Genomic DNA, 27,562 nt, shown 5'->3' with positions numbered 1-27,562 from the left:
TACAGGTACCTACATGCATCAGGTAGCGTAATGTATTAAACAAACATACTTACTTACTTACTTAGGCCCATCCCTCCTTTGGGAGCATAGGCCATCGATGACTCTTCTCCATGGCACTAAGTTTCAGCTCATTCCACCCCACGCAGGTTTTCTTGGAATCTGCCTAATGTATAAACAAAGGTCTGTATTTTTTGTCAACATACATAATTAAACAATCAAACATCAGCAATATACTGACAAAAACCTGAAGAATACTTTTCAGCTTTAGCCCAGAACATTATTCTCTTATTTCTGTCCTGTCTACCATTTCAAGGTCCTGAATAGTCTTACGTACCTGAGCTAAAATACCAGGGGGAGGAAAGTCAAATGGATTGTGGTTATTGTCCTGGAACAGATTGAACTTCTTACAGGCTAGGAGAGAAGGATGTGAGCTGCATCCCATTTCAACACAGGCCCAGTTGCATTTACTATTTTTCCAAATGAAGGTGGTATTTACAAAGGGGATCTAGTGAGGGGGTTGGGCAGTAATACACTGTTTAATCTCACCCCTATCAATATAACCTCTTTCCACTACAATAATAAAATAGTTTTAGGATCCAAACACAGCAATTACAATTGATTTGTTGAAGGGAAAAGATATCAGTCATTCCATGTGTAAAAATGTATGTGTACCAAAGGAACAGTGAATAATTGTGAGCAATATTTGGATATTGTTTGACCCACACACAGAACCACACACACTTGCTTACTGGTAGACCATAATATCCAATGATGACTTGTGTGTCTTAGTGTGGCTGTAGAGTCCAATCCTGAACCACATCGTCTGTTGGAGACAGGCCATACAGTCTCGGATTGGGTTTGGGGGTGGAGGAGCATTTATGGCTTCATATCTCTTGTCATTGTGACATTGTGTTTCTTGTGACACTTTATTTTCCTTAGTTCACTCCTGCCACACACACACACACACACACACACACACACACACACACACACACACACTGTACAGATTATTTTATCATGTACCCATGCCTTGTTTTGTTATATCTTACCACTGCAGAAAAGCATACCAAATGAGCAGTTGCTCACCAATGCTATCATAAAGGGCAGGGAAGCTGCCACAGCAAGCTCTGGAGACAATATCATCTTCAAAGAGAAATTGTGAGAAACATATCCCTTTAAGATGTATAAATATAGTGCATCTGTAGAATGGAAATAGGTAATCTGTGTGAAACCACAAAATTCTGTCATTCATCAGAACATTATGCACTCCCCTCAGTGCAACAGGGATTATCCTCTCTGTGCATCAAGACAGGTTAAAACCCAGTTGTTGGTATCATACTGTCAAGAAGCATAACGATGAAATCATATCTATGTGGTTTCATTGCATACTTCACCATGTCTTATTGCCTTGTTTTCTTATAATAAAATAAATATCTTAAACAATATGTTATAGTGACCTGAAATCCACACTTCTCAGCTGGAGTAGCCTTTGCTATGCCAGGGGATCAGTTGTCAAGCTGCTTTTTGGCACTAGTGTTCGTCCTTGGCAGAATAGCCCAGTTTAAGATGTCAGTTTAATCTCAATGGAGAGCATTGCACTGACACAGACACATAAGGCATTACACTGTGTTTTCCCTCATGTATCTAATTCAAAGAAATGCCAAGTCTCATATCAATGCTGCTAGCATCGTGCCTGACAGTGCCATAGCAGCCTATTCACTGCACATCCAGGTGGTAAGGAGGTCCTAGTCCAAGAGCAACACAGGCATTTCTGCCATTGCCAAGAGGGACCATATGTCTCTGCTGTCTGTCCCGCCTCCGTTCCAGTCTGCCAGGCCTCTGCCACATATGGGGTTTAATGCCATTAAGCACGAGGTTCATGACCTCAAAGGCGTTTCTGTCTTCGCTTGTACGGGTAAGAACCTAGCTATGTGTCAGCAGTTGCCCAACTGACCACCACAGTAATGTCAACAGACAGGTTCTCAGGATGGTGGTATTCACCAAAGACGTATACGTACTTCAGATGGGTAAGAGGGGCTGATTTATTGTTTTAATTAATGCATTAACCATGGCAATGGTCTGCTGCGGGCTACAAAACCAGCAGTAAGTAGTGCTGCTGCCACTACTGTCATACGCTATCAAACAAGAATGTACACACACACCTAAGGTGTTCTGCCCTGCTTAATGGCAAATGAGAAAGAAGCATTGACAAATCAATTTAAACTTGCAACACTAGCTAACGTTACAGTGCAAGATGTTTACTTACTGGAATTAAATATAACAGTAGACTAACGTTACATCTGATCAGCTAATTATACCAGCAGCAGTAGATAGCTAAAATTACAGCATGACCACTTGGCTCCAACTCTGGCAGGGGATTAATCCCAATATGGAGTAAAATCCATTGAAAATAGTCATCGATAAAGGCTGGCTCGATACAGTCAAGATCTACATAAATGTATGTCATTAAAACTAGCTAGTTTAGCTAGTGAAATCCGATTGAGAAAACATGACACACACAAGTATGTGAGAGGGCTCCCGGGTGGCACTGCGGTTTAAGGCACTGCATCTCAATGCTAGAAGCGTCACTACAGACCCTGGCCTGGTTCGATTCCAATCCGGCTGTGATTGGTAGTCCCATAGGGCGGCGCACAATTAGCCCAGCGTCGTCATTGTAAATATGAATTTGTTCTTAACTGACTTGCCTAGTCAAAGATGGTGGATAAAGGAAGATAGTTCATTGGGCAGTGATTTGGTTTAGGGTGTCCGGCTCTGGTCGAATTCAGTGTTGTTTCCGTTTACTGTTACCAGAGAAACGAGCTGCCCAATCAAAAGTACTGTAGTAAGAGGATGTCACGATCGTTTATAGACGGGACGGACCAAGGCGCAGCGTGATATGCATACATGTTTATTAACGAATAAATACAACGACAAAACAATAAACAAACAATACGTGAAGTCCAAGGCAGCGCAACACAACATACCTTAACACAGAACAAGATCCCACAACCCACTAGTGCCAATAGGCTACCTAAGTATGGTCCCCAATCAGAGACAACGAGCAACAGCTGCCTCTGATTGGGAACCATACAGGCCAACATAGATCTATACATACTAGATCCAAACCTAGAAAATAACACATAGGAACATACACAACAAGGAAAATCCCACCCTGACTCAACAAATAAGAGTCCTCAGAGTCAGGGCGTGACAGAGGACCTTCGACTCAATAACCAATCTGATCGCGCCTTGCTCTAAATTAGCCGATTTGAAACTGTCAAACTCAACAAATTAGAAACAAACAAACGCAAGACGAAGCCAGTTCGAGATACTCTAAAAAGCAGTAAGGTAATAACGTTATCTAGCTACTTTAGAAAATGTTGACATGATATAAGACAATTGTTTCAAAGCTGCGGTGTGTGTGGACGCGCTAGCTAGGTTACTAACTTTAACGTTAGTTATCTAGCTAATCATGTTGATCAAATTGAACATAGTTTCACAGTCTGCTGCCACTCATCCAGTGTTGCCAATTTAGCGACTTTGTTGCTATATTTAGCGAGTATTCAGACCCCTCTAGCGAGAGTGTTTTTTACTCACTTTTTGTCTCTCCCACGACGTTATTCCTCTCTCCTACAGCGTCCATCACAATTACATGCACATGGCCAATTATGCAAATGAGGCGATGACGTCATTTAGCGACTTCTAGCGACTTTTAGGACAGCCAATAGCTACTTTCCTTACTGAGGAGTTGGCAACACTGCACTCATCACAAGTTGATCCAATCAATCGTAGTTTTTTTCCCAGTCAATCATCTTCTCTTTGAACATTTGGTTGGTGAAATAATCACTGGAAATAATAGCCTAAACTTTGTGCGATTGTGGTGTCGAGACAACGATGCTGATATGCTGTGATGACAAAAAATCCGCTGACACTGTCCTTGATTATAATGGTTTATTACATAAAAGATTACAGTATCAATTTACAGACTCCTGCAGACATCTGGAGAACAACTGACCCAATCTCTAATATGTTATTCTCCCCGTCCTTTGTTCCAACCATGATATTTATAATATGTAACACAATATGGGTGGTTTTTTATAGACCAATCACTGGCCTTCACATAACAGACTCTCCTCTGTTTTAGGGGGCCCCTATAGTAATTTTTTCCAGATGTTTCCGCAAGCAGAGCCAAATTCTGGAATGTTCAGATACTACACGATCACCTGACGAATCACCTAAGTAGATTTTGTAGGATGGCCTTGCGAAACATAGCTACCTTATAAGTTCGACCTGTCCTCTTCTAGGCTAAATCTTTGAATAAAGTATAATAGTTATCTAGTTTTTTTTTAACATGTTAATTAACTATGTAGTATTTGTCATCATGCTATCTGACTTCATCAGCAGGGGACCATTCCAAGTGCTGTTCCTAGTAAAACAACCAGATTAATTTTAAAAATCTGTCCTCAGATGAAGGTGATCCGAGCATTCCAGTTCTGCCAGGGGACTGGGATCGGGGCAGCTCGGTCTCATCTGAGCTGCAGGTAACAAAGCACTTCCTTTTACAGATTTGTGGAGAGGTCTTCAAAAAGATAAATACAATTCTTCATGTAAAAAAACCTAATCAGTTGACTGTTTTGAGTGATCAAGTTGCAATGGAGACATGCAGTATCTATGCAGCATGCAGCACTTTATTCAGGATTCAATGTGTCTCACTCTCTTCTCTCATTATGGACAGGATGAAGAACTTCTCCACCATGCAGTGGTCACTCCTAAGTATGAACCGCAGCCCAGTGCTCAACTGCAGCTTCTGAATGCATCACATCTGTCTGTGGATGGACAGTTCCAGAGGAAATGATTACGCTAGGTCCTATCGCTCAGCAGGTACAGTGGACCGCTGCTCAACCAAACACACTCGTTACACTAAGCCATTCTGACAGACATACAGCTTGAGGCCCTCCACATTGCTCCCTTCAAATGATCAACTGTCATAAAGGATTTGGATTTCAAGAAATTCTCCTCTCTGTCATTGTTTTTTTTTACCCCCACATAGACTCGAATGCACCAAGCCCAACAAGCTGTTAAATGTTCCATGTGTATTTCACAAGCACCCAAACACTTGACATGGAGAAATGAACTGCTTGATGATAGCCAAGACCTGTCCCAAAACACAAAGACTGAGAGGCATGTTAATCATATAACTGAGAATGATATCAGACCATAAATGACAGGTGTGTAGGTGTCTGAGGTACTCTATTTAATATCAGAAGAACCATTCATTCTCTGTTCCCTACCACAAGCAAGCTGTTAACATAGACTCAAGATGTGAAACTCAAGATGTGAAAAGGGTATTTTTGTCGGGTATGATAAAAATAGTCCAGCATACCTAGTCTACTACCCAGACACTGGAAAAGTTCTTAAAAACAGATTAGTCAAGTTCGTTACAAAAGGTGTAGTCGAACGCCAAACTCAGACAGATTTGGAAATGAGTGATGATCTTCATGGGGAGAGATTTCAATCCCCCATGCAAAAAGCCAAGATGGCAGATCAAAATTCCGAAGAGACACAAGATGTGCAAATCGAGACTTCAGATAGTCAGAGTCCACGCTATCCAGACAGAGAGAGGAAGAAGCCCCAGTACTTAAAAGACTATGAGTGTAAAGTGAAGTGTGATGACCAGATACCACCTAGTGTTGACTACTGCTACAGAGTAATGTGCAATGCACCACAAACCTTCAAAGAAGCAATGATTTCACCAAAATCAGAGATTTGGGCTACTGCTATGAAGGAGGAGATGGATTCCCTTAGGGAAAATGATACATTCACATTGACCACACTGCCAGAGGGTAAAAATGCAGTGGGGGGCAGGTGGGTCTATGCGGTCAAAAACAATTCAGATGAGACTGAGACATACAAGGCAAGATATGTTGCAAAGGGATATAGTCAAGTGGCAGGAATAGACTATAAGGAGACTTTTTCTCCAACTGCAAATATGACATCAGTACGTTGTTTGATGCAGCTAGCAGCTCAGTATGACTTAGAGTTACATCAGATGGATGTCAAAACAGCATATCTACATGCTCCTATTGACTGTGAAGTGTACATGGAGCAACCAGAGGGTTTTGAAGTCAGGTCAGATACAGGTGAGCAACTAGTCTGCAAACTGAACAAGTCACTGTACGGCCTGAAACAGTCAGGAAGGAACTGGAACAAAATGTTGCATGATCACCTTAGTGAAAATGGTTTTACACAGAACCCAGCTGATCACTGTGTTTACAACAAACAAACTGCAACAGAAAGGATCATTTTGATAATTTGGGTCGATGATCTAATTATCGCTGCTAGTGATAGTGACTCACTCACAAGTGTAAAAGAAATGTTAAGTGAAAAATTTAAGATGAAAGATCTTGGGAGGCTTAGACATTTCCTAGGCATTGATTTTACACAAAGTGAAGGGAAAATAAAGATGAGCCAAACAAGGTACATAACCAAGATACTGGAAAGGTTTGGTATGTTAGACTGTAAAACAAGGTCAACACCATGTGAACAAAAAACAAACTTTGATGGTGATGGTGAACCTATTGATTCAAAAAGGTATCGTGAAGTGATAGGCAGCTTGATATATGTTATGACATGTACAAGACCGGATATCAGTTGGATTGTCAGCAAGCTGTCACAATACCTATCAGAACCAAAAGAGCAACACTGGATAACAGCTAAACATGTGTTGAGGTACTTGAAGGGGACAATGAATCAGGAGTTGTGTTACAAAAAGGGGGTGGAAAAACTCAACCTCGTAGCATATAGTGATGCTGATTGGGCAGCAGATCAAAGTGACAGACGAAGCATAACAGGGTATTGTTTTAGTTTAACTAAATGTGGACCTGTTATTTAATGGAGGTCTAAGAAGCAGCCAACAGTAGCTTTATCTACATGTGAAGCAGAGTACATGGCACTGGCTGCTACTACACAAGAAAGTTTGTACCTTGTACAGTTATTGGGCCAGATGGATAGTGAGTGCCAATATGCACCAGTAACAATCTTTGAAGATAACCAAGGTGCAATTGCTCTGTCAAAGAACCCAGTATGTCGTCAGAGATGTAAACATGTTGACATCAGATATCATTTCATTCGATCTGCGCTCAGTGATGGCAAAATAAGTATTGAATATTGTCCAACGGCAGACATGGTTGCAGATGTTTTGACTAAACCTGTAACGAAGTTCAAAAATGAAAAATTATTGGGTTATATGTTTGGAATGTAAACTGACATTTGTGAGATGTATAACTGTAAGCTAAATGTGTTGATAGTTAGGTTGAATACGACTTGTACAGTATAAGAGCAAGTGGGGGTGTTAACATATAGACTAATATGTTATAAATTGTGTTCTTACACTGGTACAGTTATGCCCTATGAGAGATGTACAACTGCGCATGTGCGAAAATAAAGAGAGGGCATTTTCCCGCGTTCTGGTTGAAACACCAACGATGAACATGTGTGTTTATTCCTCCGTTAAGTAAGCCGGTATTCCTGTCCTGAAGATGACAGCACCAACACAAGCTTAAACCAAGCTTACACCCGGTTTCAGTCTTTTCTCCAGACCATGGCATTCTCAGTTGTGTTGCAGAGCTTAAACTGTCATGGAGTAGTGCACTGGGAGGTAAAAAGCAGGCAGGATGTTGTGTGCCTGATTGGTAATGATATGCTGGCATCCTTCCCAAACTGCTCTTTAGAGTGCAGGCTTTTTTCTTCCCTCTGCAGGATTTAATTAAGATATTGACATAAATGCATTCCTGGATGAGGAACCAGAGTCTTCTTACTTAGCATTCTTACTATCACACTTAGTCTTTCTCTCTCTCTCGCTGTTTCTCTCTCTGTTTCTCTCTCTCTCTCTCTGTTTCTCTCTCTGTTTCTCTCTCGCTCTCTCTGTTTCTCTCTCGCTCTCTCTGTTTCTCTCTCTGTTTCTCTCTCGCTCTCTGTTTCTCTCTCTGTTTCTCTCTCTTTGTTTCTCTCTGTTTCTATCTCTCTGTTTCTATCTCGCTCTACCTCGCTGTTTCTCTCTCTCTCTCTCTCTCTCTCTCTCTCTGTGTTTCTCTCTCTCTATCTATTTCTCTCTCCCTCTCTCTTTCTCTCTCTGGCTCTCTCTGCCTCCCAGAGCTGAAGATGGGTGAAGCTCTAGCAGGGGGTGAAGTCAGCAGCACGGGCTTCCCCTGTTATACAGTGGCTTGCTAAAGTATTCACACCCCTTGGCATTTTTCCTATTTTGTTGCCTTACAAACTGGAATTAAAATGGATTTTTGGGGGGTTTGTGTCATTTGATTTACATAACATGCCTACCACTTTGAAGATGCAAAACATTTTTTTGTGTGAAACAAACAATAAATAAGACAAAAAAAACAGAACTTGAGCGTGCATAACTATTCACCCCCCCCAAATTCAATACTTTGTAAAGCCACCTTTTTCTATTTTGGGTGTGTCTCTATAAACTTGGCACATCTAGCTACTGGGATTTTTGCCCATTCTTCAAGGCAAAACTGCTCCAGCTCATTCAATTTATTGTATTTTTTATTTATTTAACCTTTATTTAACCAGGTAGGCCAGTTGAGAACAAGTTCTCATTTACAACTGCGACCTGGCCAAGATAAAGCAAAGCAGTGTGATAAAAACAACAACACAGAGTTACACATGGGATAAAACAAAACATACAGTCAATAACACAATAGAAAATCTATATACAGTGTGTGCAAATGTAGTAAGTTATGGAGGTAAGGCAATAAATAGGCCATAGTGCAAAATAATTACAATTTAGTATTAACACTGGAATGATAGATGTGCAGAAGATGATGTACAAATAGAGATACTGGGGTGCAAATTAGCAAAATAACAATATGGGGATGAGGTAGTTGAGTGTGCTAATTACAGATGGGCTGTGTACAGGTGCAGTGATCGGTAAGCTGCTCTGACAACTGATGCTTAAAGTTAGTGAGGGAGATAAGTCTCCAGCTTCAGAGATTTTTGCAGTTCGTTACAGTCATTAGCAGCAAAGAACTGGAAGGAATGGCGGCCAAAGGAGGTGTTGGCTTTGGGGATGACCAGTGAGATATACCTGCTGGTGCGCATACTACGGGTGGGTGTTGCTATGGTGACCAATGAGCTAAGATAAGGCGGGGATTTGCCTAGCAGTGATTTATAGATGACCTGGAGCCAGTGGGTTTGGCGACAAATATGTAGTGAGGGCTAGCCAACGACAGCGTAAAGGTCACAATGGTGGGTAGTATATGGGGCTTTGGTGACAAAACGGATGGCACTGTGATAGACTACATCCAATTTGCTGAGTAGAGTGTTGGAGGCTATTTTGTAAATGACATCGCCGAAGTCAAGGATCGGTAGGATAGTCAGTTTTACGAGGACAAGTTTGGCAGCATGAGTGAAGGAGGCTTTGTTGCGAAATAGGAAGCCGATTCTAGATTTAACTTTGGATTGGAGATGCTTAATGTGACTCTGGAAGGAGAGTTTACGGTCTAACCAGACACCTAGGTATTTGTAGATGTCCACATACTCTAGGTCAGACCCGTCGAGAGTAGTGATTCTAGTCGGGCAGGCGGGTGCAAGCAGCGTTCGATTGAAGAGCATGCATTTAGTTTTACTAGCGTTTAAGAGCAGTTGGAGGCTACGGAAGGAGTGTTGTATGGCATTGAAGCTCGTTTGGAGGTTTGTTAACACAGTGTCCAATGAAGGGCCAGATGTATACAAAATGGTGTCGTCTGCATAGAGGTGGATCTGAGAGTCACCAGCAGCAAGAGCGACATCATTGATATACAGTGGGGGAAAAAACTATTTAGTCAGCCACCAATTGTGCAAGTTCTCCCACTTAAAAAGATGAGAGAGGCCTGTAATTTTCATCATAGGTACACGTCAACTATGACAGACAAATAGAGAAAAAAAATCCAGATAATCACATTTATTTGCAAATTATGGTGGAAAATAAGTATTTGGTCACCTACAAACAAGCATGATTTCTGGCTCTCACAGACCTGTAACTTCTTCTTTAAGAGGCTCCTCTGTCCTCCACTCGTTACCTGTATTAATGGCACCTGTTTGAACTTGTTATCAGTATAAAAGACACCTGTCCACAACCTCAAACAGTCACACTCCAAACTCCACTATGGCCAAGACCAAAGAGCTGTCAAAGGACACCAGAAACAAAATTGTAGATCTGCACCAGGCTGGGAAGACTGAATCTGCAATAGGTAAGCAGCTTGGTTTGAAGAAATCAACTGTGGGAGCAATTATTAGGAAATGGAAGACATACAAGACCACTGATAATCTCCCTCGATCTGGGGCTCCACGCAAGATCTCACCCCGTGGGGTCAAAATGATCACAAGAGCGGTGAGCAAAAATCCCAGAACCACACGAGGGGACCTAGTGAATGACCTGCAGAGTGCTGGGACCAAAGTAACAAAGCCTACCATCAGTAACACACTACGCCACCAGGGACTCAAATCCTGCAGTGCCAGACGTGTCCCCCTGCTTAAGCCAGTACATGTCCAGGCCCGTCTGAAGTTTGCTAGAGTGCATTTGGATGATCCAGAAGAGGATTGGGAGAATGTCATATGGTCAGATGAAACCAAAATATAACTTTTTGGTAAAAACTCAACTCGTCGTGTTTGGAGGACAAAGAATGCCGAGTTGCATCCAAAGAACACCATACCTACTGTGAAGCATGGGGGTGGAAACATCATGCTTTGGGGCTGTTTTTCTGCAAAGGGACCAGGACGACTGATCCGTGTAAAGGAAAGAATGAATGGGGCCATGTATCGTGAGATTTTGAGTGAAAACCTCCTTCCATCAGCAAGGGCATTGAAGATGAAACGTGGCTGGGTCTTTCAGCATGACAATGATCCCAAACACACCGCCCGGGCAACGAAGGAGTGGCTTCGTAAGAAGCATTTCAAGGTCCTGGAGTGGCCTAGCCAGTCTCCAGATCTCAACCCCATAGAAAATCTTTGGAGGGAGTTGAAAGTCCATGTTGCCCAGCGACCAGAGCATATGAGCGGAGTGGAGCGGTGAGAATCTCAGCTCCTCGCTCACGGAGCTGTTCACCCCTCCGCTCCCCCCGCTCAAAGCCACATCAGGCCAGTCCGCTCATTATCGCTCAGCGCTCAACGCAGTTTGCATCGCGCTCCACTCAAATCGCCCCCCGCTCACTCCAAAAAAGGAACAAAATCTGCATGTATTTCACTTTTAGCTTAAACCACAGCCTTACTTTATGTCCCCGAATTTGTTGCATACAGACTCATCTCGGATTATCCATTCTGTCTTGAAACGGGGATCTAACACTGACGCTAAAATGAGATGTTAATCAGTATAGTATATTCCATAGCGAATTGACACGTTGTTTGCCAATGTTTCTGCAAAAGCAGCGATGCCCATTGGAAGTGCAGCGTGAGTGTAATCGGTGAGCAGGGATTTGATTTCTGTGACAGCAGGGAGGATCATCCCCAGGTTCCCCAGCTCCTTCTGCATTTTGTCTGTGAGGTCTGCTAGTGGTGTCAGCACACTGACAAGGTGCGTCAGCTGCCGTACTTGATTCAGGGTGATGTTAGCAACATTAGACTTGAGTTTGTTTTACCATAACGGGTCTTTTTGGAACAACCGGATGAACGACTGAATCATCCGCAGCTGGCTGCTCCATCGAATGGCGCAGGCATTTGTGGGGCGGACACCTAATTGGTCGGTTTCCTCTGTGCTCTTGCGTACACTTTTCACCAGGTGCCCGACTTTCACTAACAGCCTATTAATGTTGTCGTGCTTGTTAACGGCGTTTTTGATCGCCAGCTGAAGCATGTGAATGGGGCATCTCAGATGTAAATTTGACAAAGTAAAGTACTGATTTATCATAGTTTCTTGGGGGAGTGTAGCCCGGTTGAGCTGCGCTGGCGAAGTGTTGCATCCCTTCGCGTTCTCCTTTACTCAGCGGTTCATAGTCCATGAAAATCATTTTAAAAAATGCTACATCCAGCTCTCTTTTTCTCTCCCTTGTTATGGTTGGGCCTTTGCGTGCAGTGAATAAACTTTTGAATTCCTCAACCCTTTTCTCTTGTTGCTGCTGCTGCTCCTCTCGCTCTATAAAATATAAATTCATGGACGACACAAATTAAATTAAACAGATGGATTCTGGGTCAGGCTTGAGCATGCTTCAGACTCGTGGTGTGAGCGAGCGAAATTGGAGCGGGACATAGGGCGACGCTCCGTCCTTTTAAAAATGCCGCTCTGCGCTCTGTTCAAAATCCGTCCGCTCACGCTCCACGCTCGCTCCCGCTCCACTCCGCTCATATGCTCTGCCAGCGACAGCCCCAAAACATCACTGCTCTAGAGGAGATCTGCATGGAGGAATGGGCCAAAATACCAGCAACAGTGTGTGAAAACCTTGTGAAGACTTACAGAAAACGTTTGACCTGTGTCATTGCCAACAAAGGGTATATAACAAAGTATTGAGAAACTATTGTTATTGACCAAATACTTATTTTCCACCATAATTTGCAAATAAATTCATAAAAAATCCTACAATGTGATTTTCTGGAGAAAAAAAATCTCATTTTGTCTGTCATAGTTGACGTGTACCTATGATGAACATTACAGGCCTCTCTCATCTTTTTAAGTGGGAGAACTTGCACAATTGGTGGCTGACTAAATACTTTTTCCCCCCACTGTACACAGAGAATAGAGTCGGCCCGAGAATTGAACCCTGTGGCACCCCCATAGAGACTGCCAGAGGTCCAGACAACAGGCCCTCCGATTTGACACATTGAACTCTATCTGAGAAGTAGTTGGTGAACCAGGTGAGGCAGTCATTTGAGAAACCAAGGTTATTTAGTCTGCCAATGAGAATGCGGTGATTGACAGAGTCGAACGCCTTGGCCAGGTCGATGAAAACAGCTGCACAGTACAGTCTTTTATCGATCGCGGTTATAATATCGTTTAGGACCTTTAGCGTAGCTGAGGTGCACCCATGACTAGCTCGGAAACCAGATTGCATAGCGGAGAAGGTACGGTGGGATTCGAAATGGACGGTGATCTGTTTGTTAACTTGGCATTCAAATACTTTCGAAAGGCAGGGCAGGATGGATATAGGTCTGTAAAAGTTTGGATCTAGAGTGTCACCCCCTTTGAAGAGGGGGATGACCGTGGCAGCTTTCCAATCTCTGGGGATCTCAGATGATACGAAAGAGAGGTTGAACAGGCTAGTAATAGGGGTTGCTACAATTTCGGCTGCTAATTTTAGAAAGAAAGGGTCCAGATTGTCTAGCCCAGCTGATTTGTAGGGGTCCAGATTTTGCAGCTCTTTCAGAACATCAGCTATCTGAATTTGGGTGAAGGAGAAGCGGGGGGGGGGCATGGGCAAGTTGCAGCAGGGGGGGGCAGAGCTGGTGGCCGGGGTAGGGGTAGCAGCAGTAGCAAAATGCTTATTGAAATTCTCGATTATCGTAGATTTATCGGTGGTGACAGTGTTTCCTAGCCTCAGTGCAGTGGGCAGCTGGGAGGAGGTGCTCTTATTCTCCATGGACTTTACAGTGTCCCAAAACTTTTTGGAGTTAGTGCTACAGGATGCACTTTTCTGTTTGCAAAAGCTAGCCTTTGCTTTCCTAACTGATTGTGTATATTGGTTCCTGACTTCTCTGAAAAGTTGCATATCGCGGGGGCTGTTCGATGCTAATGCAGTACGCCACAGGATGTTTTTGTGCTGGTCAAGGGCAGTCAAGTCTGGGGTGAACCGGGGGCTATATCTGTTCTTTGTTCTGAATTTTTTGAATGGGGCATGCTTATTTAAGATGGAGAGGAAAGCACTTTTAAAGAACAACCAGGCATCCTCTACTGACGGAATGAGGTCAATATCCATCCAGGATACCCGGGCCAGGTCAATTAGAAAGGCCTGCTCGCTGAAGTGTTTTAGGGAGCATTTGACAGTGATGAGGGGTGGTCATTTGACCACGGACCCATTACGGACGCAGGCAATGAGGCAGTGATCGCTGAGATCCTGGTTGAAGACAGTGGAGGTGTATTTAGAGGGTAAATTAGTCAGGATGATATCTATGAGGGTGCCCATGTTTACGGATTTAGGGTTGTACCTGGTAGGTTCCTTGATAATTTGTGTGAGATTGAGGGCATCTAGGTTAGATTGTAGGACGGCCAGGGTGTTAAGCATATCCCAGTTTAGGTCACCAAGCACTACGAACTCTGAGGATAGATGTGGGGCAATCAATTCACATATGGTGTCCAGGGCACAGCTGGGGACTGAGGGGGGTCTGTAGCAAGCGGCAACAGTGATATACTTATTTCTGGAGAGGTGGATTTTTAGAAGTAAAAGCTCAAACTGTTTGGGCACAGACCTGGATAGTATGATAGAGCTCTGCAGTAGATTGCAACTCCGCCCCCTTCGGCAGTTCTATCTAGACGGAGAATGTTGTAGTTGGGGATGGACATTTCAGAGTTTTTGGTGGTCTTCCTAAGCCAGGATTCAGACACTGCTAGAACATCAGGGTTGGCGGAGTGTGCTAACGCAGTGAGTAACTCAAACTTAGGGAGGATGCTTCTGATGTTAACATGCAAAAAACCAAGGTTTTTACGGTTACAGAGGTCAACAAATGATAGCGCCTGGGGAGTAGGAATGATACTGGGGGCTACAGGGCATGGGTTAACCTCTGCATCACCAGAGGAACAGAGGAGGAGTAGAATAAGGATACGGCTAAAGGCTTTAAGAACTGGTCTTCTAGTGCGTTGGGTACAGAGAATAAAAGGGGCAGATTTCCGGGCGTTGTACAATAGATTCAGGGCATTATGTACAGACAAGGATATGGAAGGATATGAGTACAGTGGAGGTAAACCTAAGCGTTGGGTAACAATGAAAGAGATAACATCACTGGAGGCACTGATTGAGCCGGTCTCCGCGTGGATGGGGGGTGGGACAAAGGAGCTCTTTGAGGCTGGTTGAGCGGCACTGGGGGCTCTACAGTGAAATTGTATAATAAGAACTAACCGGAACAGCAATAGGCAAGGCATATTGACATGGGAGAGAGGCATAAAGCAATCACAGGTGTTATTTGAGAGAGCTAAGACAACAACTGGTAATGGCGACGAAAGTTTGGGCCGAGGCTAAACAGATAAACAGGATGGGGGTACTGTGTAAAGGAACAGTCCAGCAGGCATCAGCTGTGCAGCTGAGTGATCATAAGGTCCAGTGAACAGCAATAGGTGAGACCGGGAGCAGTTCGAATGGCTGCTACAGCACAGGCGAGTAGGAAGCACAGCTGTTGATTGCGTGTGCTAGCGGGCCGGGGCTAGCAGATGGATCTTCGTGGTCGTCGCAACGGGAAGCCTGTTGAAACCACATCAGACGATTACGTCGGCAGACCAGTCGTGATGGATCGGCGGGGCTCCGTGTCAACAGTAGGAGGTCCCGTCCGGTTGACAGAGAGGTAGATAGCCGGGTGATGGGCCTGGCTCGAGGTTATCTCAAGGCTAACTGGTGCTGGCTTCGGGGGCAGTGGTGATTAGCCAACAACATCCATTCGGTTGCAGCTAGCTAGTTGCGATGATCCGGTGTTAAGGTCCAGTGATTCAGTGATTCCGGCAGAATATTCGATATGTTCTTGGTCGATAGCGTGCTGTGCAGACAGTGCAGACTGGCCGATAATAGTCCAGGCTAGAGCTGGCTGGTAGGTAGTGCAGGCCACGGACAATGGTGAAAACCGCTAACGGTGGCTAATAGCAAGTAGCTAGTTAGCTAGTTAGCTGGCTAACTGGCTAGTTTCAACTGGCGGTTCTGGATAAAAAGGTAAAATAAATAATAGAATCCGTTCCACATTGGGTGAGGCGGGTTGCAAGAAAGTATATTTAGTTGAAGGATGAAAAGTGTGATTGAGAAATATATATGAAAGAGACAAAAAACAAAAAAACTGTCTATTTACACAGACACACTACAGAGTACACAACCGCACTTCTACGCCATCTTGGATTCAAGTTGGATGGGTTCCGCTGGTGTACAGCAATCTTTAAGTCATACCACAGATTCTCAATTGGATTGAGGTCTGGGCTTTGACTAGGCCATTCCAAGACATTTAAATGTTTCCCCTTAAACCACTCAAGTGTTGCTTTAGCAGTATGCTTAGGGTCATTGTCCTGCTGGAAGACTGACACAGGTTTCCCTCAAGAATTTCTGTATTTAGTGCCATCCATCATTGATAATGAGAGGTGTTGGGTTTGCGCCAGACATAGCGTTTTCCTTGATGGCCAAAAAGCTCAATTTTAGTCTCATCTGACCAGAGTACCTTCTTCCATATATTTGGGGAGTCTCCCACATGCCTTTTGGCGAACACCAAACGTGTTTGCTTATTTTTTTCTTTAAGCAATGGCTTTTTTCTGGCCACTCTTCCGTAAAGCCCAGCTCTGTGGAGTGTGCGGCTTAAAGTGGTCCTATGGACAGATACTCCAATCTCCGCTGTGGAGCTTTGCAGCTCCTTCAGGGTTCTCTTTGGTCTCTTTGTTGCCTCTCTGATTAATGCCCTCCTTGCCTGGTCCGTGAGTTTTGGTGGGCGGCCCTCTCTTGGCAAGTTTGTTGTGGTGCCATATTCTTTCCATTTTTTAATAATAGATTTAATGGTGCTCCGTGGGATGTTAAAAGTTTCTGATATTTTTTTATAACCCAACCCTGATCTGTACTTCTCCACAACTTTGTCCCTGACCTGTTTGGAGAGCTCCTTGGCTTCATGGTGCAGCTTGCTTGGTGGTGCCCTCTGCTTAGTGGTGTTGCAGACTCTGGGGCCTTTCAGAACAGGTGTATATATATTGAGATCATGTGACACTTAAATTGCACACAGGTGGACTTTATTTAACTAATTATGTGACTTCTGAAGGTAATTGGTTGCACCAGATCTTATTTAGGGGCTTCATAGCAAAGGGGGTGAATACATATGCACGCACCACTTTTCCGTTATTTATTTTTTTGAATTTTATGAAACAAGTTATTATAATTTTTTTTCACTTCACCAATTTGGACTATTTTGTGTATGTCCATTACATGAAATCCAAATAAAAATCTATTTAAATTACAGGTTGTAATGCAACAAAATATGAAAAACGCCAAGGGAAAATATGAAAAACACCAAGGGGGATGAATACTTTTGCAAGGCACTGTATATGCTTTATAACTATATTTAGTCCAATAAAAAGCATTATTATAAAGACCATTAGACTGAACAGGCTTTAGGATATATACAACTATAATATACTATTTTGATGCTCCCAGAGTTCTAATCAAGCATTATTTTGACCACTGTGGGTGTTTATCAGGTTTGTGTGCAGAAAATAAAGCCAATTTCTTGACATCCAGGTAATGAAAAGATGGCCGGTAGGTCGTCTGTTGTCTCAGACAGACTGCAGACGCCGTCTGAGAAGTCCAGACACAGCAGCCCAAACCCCCTGGTCACTGTGGTGACGGAGATGTTTATCTCTGTGGAGAACATGAACAAGATGGAGAACTTCCTAGACACCTGGAGCGACAACCCAAAGGTTACCCTGCCCTGCTTCTTTATTGTCTATCTATTCAATGTCTGGAGTTTTATTTTTGCTTGGCGATGAACATAATATATTCTCAGTTATGAGAATAGAGACTTATGAGGCTGTGTTCTACAAATCTATTCTGTTGGCCCAATAGGCCTTATCAGATGTCCATATCAGTGCTGTTTCCTGACTGATCAGGAATTCCTCATCTGATTCTTGATTTGTCATTTCTGCTACAGTATCTGTGTTGTCATTGAAGTGGACTGGTTTGTGTCCTGATTCTCTTTGGTAAACCATTCCATCCCTGTCTCTCTCCTCTCCTCCCCAGACCAACGTGCTGATGGAGCTGAGGAAGTGGAAGCTGGCCTTCATGGAGCAGCACAAGCTGGAGGTGAGGAAGGAGAGGGAGAAGCATGCTGCCTGTATAGCAGGCCTCACTGCAAAGATGGACAATCTGAAGGAATTGCTCCACACCTACGAGACCTCCAACCAGAGGAAGGACGAGGTACGCAGTCTAGACACACGTCACACAAACCCCTGCACCACACACACACATTACTGGTAGGGTCATTCCTATTTAAAGACAGTCAACTATTATGATGAATTGGGTGTGTGAGGCATCATGTGTGACTTGTCTTGTTTTGCTTGTAGGTGATAGTGAACCTGAGCCAGACAGTGGACAGACAGAGGGAGAGACTGGAGCTGATGAAGACCTTCACCCACTGGAGACTGCAGCACAGCGAGGCCAGGAAGGAGGTGAGAGAGGGGGAGAGGGGTCACCCTCATAGGGGAATAGGTCTGGGGTGGATGAGGTGGGGAGCGGTGGGTACGGGACACGCGTATACAGCACACTGTATCTTAATGTCTATTTTTTAAAATTTACTTTTCACCCCTTTTACTTTAACCGAGGAATCAGTTGCTTTAACCCACTTATTTCCTCTGAGAAATTAATGTCATAACATCCTTAGTGAACTGTATCTTTAGCGTTGACAGTAGTCTAGCAGGGTTCGGGTTTATGCAAATCCTGAATCTGATGAATCAGTTAATCATGATTAACTGGCACATATAGTACCATGTCATTTCACATTGAACATCCATTATGTTTTCACACTTACATTTTCCACCTATGATTTATTTTATTCCATGTAGTATTATTGGTGTGGTGCCTGATATTAATGGGTTAAATAAGTTATATTTGCAATCATGTGACAATTACAGTATTTAATACATCATCTTTCACTAAATACCTGAAGAGTAGAAAATCAAAAGTTGTTTATTGTTCATTTGAATCCTGCGTAGTTGAGTCTTTCTAAACATTTCTCCTCCTGTCCTTTGTCTGTCCTGCTTTCCCCCGTGTCCCCTCCCCTCTCGAGGCCCACAGCTACCGTCTGCAGCTGAAGAGGAAGGTGTGGGCAGGCTAGCACGCCCTGGTCCAGGGGAGGAGAAGGTGGAGAAGGCATGCCGCACCCAGGCAGAGGAGGTCTATGTGCACCTGTCAGCTGACTACGAGGACAAGATGGCAGAGTTAAGGAGGGAAGAGCTGCACACACTACACACACACACAGGTTGCTACATACAGTAGGCCTCTACACTTCCAATCATGGAACCAGAGATCATATGTAATTCTAACACTCTCTCTGAAATGTGAATGTATTGTTTTTGTTGGGTGTTCTGTACTAAAATAAGACAATTTACCCACAGTTTCACATGAGCACAGAACAGTAGCTAGCTACACTAACAGGATAACCGAGAGACTGAATAAACATTGTCTTATAGAAATAGTTGTCACTCACCATACTGCAGACCTGACACTTTGCAGCTTTTTAAATGGCAAATACACCTTTTTGAAGGTTTGTCTGTAAACCAGGTTTTGTGGAGAGGTTAATAATGTTGATGAATAACTGCTGCACTAAAGCAAGTGAGTGAGCTTGATTGACTAAAAATGTAATTGATGGAGGCTCAAAGCCCAGTGAAAGAGAGGAGCTAGAGCAGCGATTGGGCCTGAGAGAGAGAGATCCATAGACATGTAGTAGAGCATAGTCCTAGCAGAAAGAGAGGAATGGAATAGGCTAGAGTTATTGGCAGTACCATAGACGTGAAGAGAAAGAATGGAGCTAGAGCAGAACACAGGCCTAGCACAGAGAGTGAGTGAGTGAGTGAGGGACAGAGAAAGATGGTTATGACAGTGAGTGAGGGAGCAGAGAGGAAATGCAGAATAGACATGGCAGAGAGACTAAGTGGTCAGTTCAGAGTTAGTGATTTGAAACAAGCTTCCCTTCAACCTTTATTCCTCAGTAACAATCTAGCCTCTGCTCTTATGCGTTCCACAATGTTACCTTTGAATTTTAATTACAGTACGGTTAACAACGATGATACATTAATTAATCCCTCTCTCCTCCCCCCCCCACACTCTTTCTCCTCCCTCTTCTCTCCTTCCCTCTCTCTCTCTCTCCTTATTTTCCCTCTCCCGGTGTGTAGCACGTGGCAGCGGTGGATGCGGCCCAGGCTGAGATCCAGAGCCTGCGGGCAGAGAGGGAGCGTTATGAGGAGTCCATGAAGAAGGCTTTTATGAGGGGCGTGTGTGCCCTCAACATGGAGGCCCTTGGCATGTTCCACACTGGAGAGGGACGCACGAACTGCACGGTTAGTAACACACACACACGGCTCTGTCAAGAAACTCTTCTGTTCCTGACATTTTAATTCATAGAACATTTGTCTTTAAAAAGTGTATTCTACCTTCCCCAGTCATATGATCTGATCAACCCACACATTGTTTATTAGCCTATTGGCTAGGCTACGGTAAAACAGACACTAGTTGTCCAATAGAGTGCAGTCTGCTGCTACTGACACTTTGACAGTTTAGATTTACGAAGTGGAGAGGGGTAATTTTTTTCTTTCGTCTGGCTCATTCATTAGTTCATTGGATGGCGTGATGATGGAAAATCTTTGAATGTGCTGACTGAGTGGTTATCTTTGTGGAGGTTGCTACATACAGGCTGGTCATGGCTCACATAAACACCATTATCCCAGAAACCCTAGACCCACTCCAATTTGCATAATCTCTATTGCACTCTCCCACCTGGACAAAAGGAACACCTACAGTTGAAGTCGTAAGTTTACATACACCTTAGCCAAATACATTTAAACTCAGTTTTTCACAATTCCTGACATTTAATCCTAGTAAAAATCCCCTGTCTTAGGTCAGTTAGGATCACCACTTTATTTTAAGAATGTGAAACGTCAGAATAATAGTAGAGAGAATGATTTATTTCAGCTTTTATTTCTTTCATCACATCCCCAGTGGGTCAGAAGTTTACATACACTCAATTAGTATTTGGTAGCATTGCCTTTAAATTGTTTAACTTGGGTCAAACGTTTCGGGTAGCCTTCCACAAGCTTCCCACAGTAAGTTGGCCATAAGGCAATAAGGCGGCAGGTAGCTTAGTGGTTAAGAGCATTGTGCCAGTAACCGAAGGGTCGCTGGTTCTAATCCCCGAGCCGACTAGGTGAAAAATCTGTCGTTGTGCCCTTGAGCAAGGCACTTAACCCTAATTGCTCCTGTAAGTCACTCTGGATAAGAGCGTCTGCTAAATGACAAAAAAAGAAAAGTTGGGTGAATTTTGGCCCATTCCTCCTGACAGAACTGGTGTAACTGAGTCAGGTTTGTAGGCCTCCTTGTTCGCAAATGCTTTTTCAGTTCTGCCCACAAATGTTCTATAGGATTGAGGTCAGGGCTTTATGGCCACTCCAATACCTTGACTTTGTTGTCCTTAAGCCATTTTGCCACAACTTTGGAAGTATGCTTGGGGTCATTGTCCATTTGGAAGAGCCATTTGCGACCAAGCTTTAACTTCCTGACTGATGTCTTAAGATGTTGCTTCAATATATCCACATAATTTTCCTTCATCATGATGCCATCTATTTTGTGAAGTGCACCAGTCCCTCCTGCAGCAAAGCACCCCCACAGCATGATACTGCCACCCCCATGCTTCATGGTTGGGATGCTGTTCTTCGGCTTGCAAGCAGCCCCCTTTTTCCTCCAAACATAACAATGGCCATTATGGCCAAACAGTTCTATTTTTGTTTCATCAGACCAGAGGACATTTCTCCAAAAAGTATGATCTTTGTCCCCATGTGCAGTTGCAAACCGTAGTCTGGCTTTTTTATGGCGATTTTGGAGCAGTGGCTTCTTCCTTGCAGAGTGGCCTTTCAGGTTATGTCGATATAGGACTCGTTTTACTGTGGATATAGATACTTTTGTACCTGTTTCCTCCAGCATCTTCACAAGGTCCTTTGCTGTTGTTCTGGGATTGATTTGCACTTTTTGCACCAAAGTACGTTCATCTCTAGGAGACAGAACGCATCTCCTTCCTGAGCGGTATGACGGCTGCGTGGTCCCATGGTGTTTATACCTGCATATTATTGAACGTGGTACCTTCAGGCGTTTGGAAATTGCTCCCAAGGATGAACCAGACTTGTGGAGGTCTACAAATTTCTGATTTCTGATTTCTTTTGATTTTCCCATGCTGTCAAGCAAAGAGGCACTGAGTTTGAAGGTAGGCCTTGAAATACATCCACAGGTACACCTCCAATTGACTCAAATGTTGCTGCTTTGATCAGCACGGCAGTTTTCGGCTGTGCTAACGTGGTTGCAAGGGGGTTTTCTAATGATCAATTGGCCTTTTAGGGTGATGGACTTGGATTAGCGAACGCGGCGTGCCGTTGGAGCACAGGACTGATGGTTGCTGATAATGGGCCTCTGTGCGCCTAAGTAGATATTCCATTAAAAATCGGCAGTTTCCAGCTACAACAGCCATTTGCAGCATTAGCAATGTCTACACTGTGTTTCTGATCAATTTGATGTTATTTTAATGGACACAAAAATTGCTTTTCTTTCGAAAACAAGGACATTTCTAAGTGACCCCAAACTTTTGAACGGTAGTGTACATATTACCTCGACTAACCGGTGCCCCCTGTATATAGCCTCGCTTTTGTTATTTTTACTGCTACTCATTAATTATTTGTTACTTTTATTTAGTATTTTATATCGTTTCTTTTCTTGGGGGGGGGTATTATTTTTTAAGACTGCATTGTTGGTAAAGGGCTTGTAAGTAAGCATGTCACTGTAAGGTCTATGCCTGTTGTATTCAGCTCATTTGACAAATACGATTTGATTTGAGATCCTGAGGCCTGTTGTCGGGCCATTCATCCGCCGCCATCACCTCATGTTTCACCACCATCATTACTCCTGAGTGGCGCAGTGGTCTAAGGCACTGCATCGCAGTGCTAACTGTGCCACTAGAGATCCTGGTTCGAATCCAGGCTCTGTCGCAGCCGGCCGCGACCGGGAGACTCATGGGCGGCGCACAATTGGCCCAGCGTCGTCCAGGGTAGGGGAGGGAATGGCCGGCAGGGATGTAGCTCAGTTGATAGAGCATGGCGTTTGCAACGCCAGGGTTGTGGGTTCGATTCCCACGGGGGGCCAGTATAAAAAAAATATGTATTCACTAACTGTAAGTCGCTCTGGATAAGAGCGTCTGCTAAATGACTAAAATGTAAATGTAATTAGCCTATCAGAAGCTTCTAAAGCCATGACAACATTTTCTGGAATTTTCCAAGCTGTTTAAAGGCACAGTCAACTTAGTGTATGTAAACTTCTGACCCACTGGAATTGTGATACAGTGAATTATAAGTGAAATAATTGTTGGAAAAGTTACTTGTGTCATGCACAAAGTAGATGTCCTAACCGACTTGCCAAAACTACAGTTTGTTACAAAGAAATTTGTGGAGTGGTTGAAAAACAAGTTTTAATGACTCCAACCTAAGTGTATGTAAACTTCCGACTTCAACTGTATGTGAGAATGCTATTCATTGACAACAGCTCAGCGTTCAACACCATTGTGCCCTCAAAGCTCATCACTAAGCTAAGGACCCTGGGACTAAACACCTCCCTCTGCAACTGGATCCTGGACTTCCTGACGGGCCGCCCCCAGGTGGTAAGGGTAGGTAACAACATATCTGCCACGCTGATCCTCAACATGGGGGCCCCTCAGGGGTGCGTGCTCAGTCCCCTCCTGTACTCCCTGTTCACCCATGACTGCATGGCCAGGCACGACTCCAACACCATCATTAAGTTTGCCGACGACACAACAGTGGTAGGCCTGATCACCCACAACGACGAGACAGCCTATAGGGAGGAGGTCAGTGACCTGGCCGTGTGGTGCCAGGATAACAACCTCTCCCTCAACGTGATCAAGACAAAGGAGATGATTGTGGACTACAGGAAAAGGAGGACCGAGCACGCCCCCATTCTCATCGACGGGGCTGTAGTGGAGCAGGTTGAGAGCTTCGAGTTTCTTGGTGTCCACATCACCAACAAACTTTCATGGTCCAAACATACCAAGACAGTCGTGAATTAGTCACCCCCCTCCCTAAAAATTGTCAAAGACTCCAGCCACCCTAGTCATGGACTATTCTCTCTGCTACCGCACGACAAGCGGTACCGGAGCGCCAAGTCTAGGTCCAAAAGGCTTCTTAACAGCTTCTACCCCCAAGCCATAAGACTCCTGAACAGCTAATCAAATGGCTACCCGGACTATTTGGCTACCTGTTGTATTCGGTGCATGTGACAAATAAAATGTGATTTGTAACCTTGGTCTGGTATTGACTGATGGGCAAGGACCTCTTCTGATAGTTTGTGTGTGTGTGCATGCGTGTTTGGTCATTGTGCGAATGCATGTATATGAGATTTTAGGGTTCAGCTTAAAGTAAAAGTGTTTCTATTTGCTGTTTCATTTATCTGTGTAGAAATTTAGCTTTGTAGGTTGTTTATTTTTTTGGGGGGGGGGGGGGGGGGGGATTAATTCAAATGACCGGGAATGTCATACAGTGTCATTTTACAACTGACAGGGCCACCGTCTGCAAATGACAGAATGTGATTTATGTTGGTCAGATTTGATCATATTGGGCATCATGTTTTGTTTGTCATCTTTGACCTGTCCAGTCATGAAGCTGATCTGACTTCAGGACAAGCCTGTGTACACATTATATGACTGATCTTATTGGTCTTCCCTCCGCAGATGCTCCGCCCCCCCGGCACGATCCTGGCTCAGGCTCATTGGGCTACCTCCAGCCAAGGACCGCCGCCTCCGTTCGGTTCAGCCCACTCCACTTTGACCCCCCTGTACCACCGCCCCAGAGTGACGCAGAGGAGACGGTGAGAAGCTGACACACACCCTGGTTACGGTGCATACAACGGTTTTCACTACTACTACAGATCAGGTTCCGCCATCATTAAACATTGTCACATTTGCTGCCGTTGTATTTATTATTTCTCAAGACTTGACATTTTCTCACTAACAATATTTCATATGGGTGTAATTGTCACTACACAATGTGCAATACTGACTCCTCAAACACCCAATGTGTGATACATTGGATAGGCCTGTTATATTTACAGTGGATCAGTTTGTCTAATTTCTTCATCTCCTCTGTGTATGGGCTTCTACCTGCACTCTTAACATCTGCCCACTCACTCAATCTCTCAGGTGGGTTCCAGTGCCCCAGCCTCCAGGGCCGAGGTGTTCCCCTCCACCACAGTTGTCCACAGCAGCCTACAACCAGGGGGCACTGCAAGCTCCCACAGACAGGTTAATGGCACTGCAAGCTCCCACAGACAGGTTAATGGCACTGCAAGCTCCCACAGAGCACAGACCAGTTCGTACTGGCATTTATGTTGGTCTATGGCACTGGGAGCTTATTGTGGCTATGTCCCGATTCTCAACCCCTCTCCCACTTTCTGTCATGGATCTACAATCCTTGGATTGGTGTAATCATTGACTAGAGGGAGTTTTAACCATTGTTAAATCCATGATGAGAAGTGTTTGGAAAAAGGGTGTCAGCCCCTATCTCTGGTTACTGTTACCTTTTTCCTCACCATTTGGCAAACAAAGTGAAAGGTCATGTAAACTCAGCAAAAAAAGAAACGTCCCTTTTTCAGGACCCTGTCATTCAAAGATAATTTGTAAAAATCCAAATAACTTCACAGATCTTCATTGTAAAGGGTTTAAACACTGTTTACCATGCTTGTTCAATGAACCATAAACAATTAATGAACATGCACCTGTGGAACGGTCGTTAAGACACTAACAGCTTACAGACGGTAGGCAATTAAGGTCACAGTTATGAAAACTTAGGACACTAAAGAGGCCTTTCTACTGACTCTGAAAAACACCAAAAGAAAGATGCCCAGGGTCCCTGCTCATATCCGTGAACGTGCCTTTGGCATGCTGCAAGGAGGCATGAGGACTGCAGATGTGGCCAGGGCAATAAATTGCAATGTCCGTACTGTGAGACGCCTAAGACAGCGCTACAGGGAGACAGGACGGACAGCTGATCGTCCTCGCAGTGGCAGACCACGTGTAACAACACCTGCACAGGATCGGTACATCCGAACATTACACCTGCGGGACAGGTACAGGATGGCAACAACAACTGCCCGAGTTACACCAGGAACGCACAATCCCTCAATCAGTGCTCAGACTGTCCGGACTGAGGGCTTGTAGGCCTGTTGTAAGGCTGGTCCTCACCAGACATCACCGGCAACAACGTTGCCTATGGGCACAAACCCACTGTCGCTGGACCAGACAGGACTGGCAAAACGTGCTCTTCACTGACGAGTCGAGGTTTTCTCTCACCAGGGGTGATGGTCGGATTCGTGTTTATCGTCGAAGGAATGAGCGTTACACCGAGGCCTGTACTCTGGAGCGGGATCGATTTGGAGGTGGAGGGTCCGTCATGGTCTGGGCGTCATCGGACTGAGCTTATTGTCATTGCAGGCAATCTCAACGCTGTGTGTTACAGGGAACACATCCTCCTCCCTCATGTGGTACCCTTCTTGCAGGCTCATCCAGCATGACAATTCCACCAGCCATACTGCTCGTTCTGTGCGTGATTTCCTGCAAGACAGGAATGTCAGTGTTCTGCCATGGCCAGCGAAGAGCCTGGATCTCAATCCCATTGAGCATGTCTCGGACCTGTTGGATCGGAGGGTGAGGGCTAGGGCCATTCCCCCCAGAAATGTCTGGGAACTTGCAGGTGCCTTGGTGGAAGAGTGGGGTAACATCTCACAGCAAGAACTGGCAAATCTGGTGCAGTCCATGAGGAGGAGATGCACTGCAGTACTTAATGCAGCTGGTGGCCACACCAGATACTGACTGTTACTTTTGATTTTGACCCCCCCTTTGTTCAGGGACACGTTATACCATTTCTGTTAGTCACATGTCTGTGGAACTTGTTCAGTTTATGTCTCAGTTGTTGAATCTTGTTATGTTCATACAAATATTTACACATGTTAAGTTTGCTGAAAATAAACGCAGTTGACAGTGAGAGGACGTTTCTTTTTTTGCTGAGTTTATTTATTGACTGTTCCTTAATGATCATAATTTGAATCAGGTCAGTACACGGGTGATCACAGCAAGTCAACAGAAAGCCTCCAAAACCATGGCCGCTCGCATCACGACACGCTCCGACCTCTGTATTCCCAGCTTCGTCCACACTCCCGGCAACCTCCAGGTTATGGGTGTGGCTCCTCCCATGAGCTGTCATCGTGGTGCGCAATCACCGCGTCACACAGGTACACCATCATCACCAAACGTCTATTTTACGTTGAATCAATATCACCAAACAAGTAGATTTATGATCTGTAGAAATGCACCTTTGCTGGATAGACCTCAAACTGTCTCACTTTTCTCCCTCCCAGCTCATGGTGGGTCAGGCCACAGCAGCTAAGTTCTTTCCTGCTCCTCCTCCTCTCAGCAGGGCCAGGGGACCTCCAGCAGCAAGAGTTCCTCCAGCACACACTCAGCCTACCACATACATTCTATCAAAGTGGTTGAGTAAACACACACATGCAAAACCATATCACATAGGAACATTCCACTCACCTAATATGCAAAGGCAAGCAACACTGAAGCATGCATGAGAGCACCAGCTGTTCCGGATGAC

At 44.4% G+C, this 27,562-nt stretch overlaps 1 pseudogene across 1 annotated transcript; it reads left to right on the top strand.

Annotated features, from left to right (window-relative positions):
* The first annotated feature begins 1,848 nt into the window (after positions 1–1,848).
* Positions 1,849–27,457, top strand: LOC311144359 (centrosomal protein POC5-like; annotated as a pseudogene). Its single transcript has 12 exons — positions 1,849–2,027; positions 4,458–4,541; positions 4,736–4,881; positions 17,388–17,566; positions 17,886–18,062; positions 18,209–18,313; positions 18,931–19,082; positions 20,036–20,204; positions 24,637–24,773; positions 25,105–25,206; positions 27,011–27,191; positions 27,318–27,457. The product of its transcript is annotated as a centrosomal protein POC5-like (transcript).
* Positions 27,458–27,562: the final 105 nt, after the last annotated feature.

Source organism: Coregonus lavaretus, assembly GCF_964263955.1.
Source record: "Coregonus lavaretus genome assembly, chromosome: 17".
Classification (NCBI taxonomy): Eukaryota; Metazoa; Chordata; class Actinopteri; order Salmoniformes; family Salmonidae; genus Coregonus; species Coregonus lavaretus.
The sequence above is the reverse complement of the archived record's forward strand: the minus strand, read 5'-3'. Positions and strand labels throughout refer to the sequence as shown.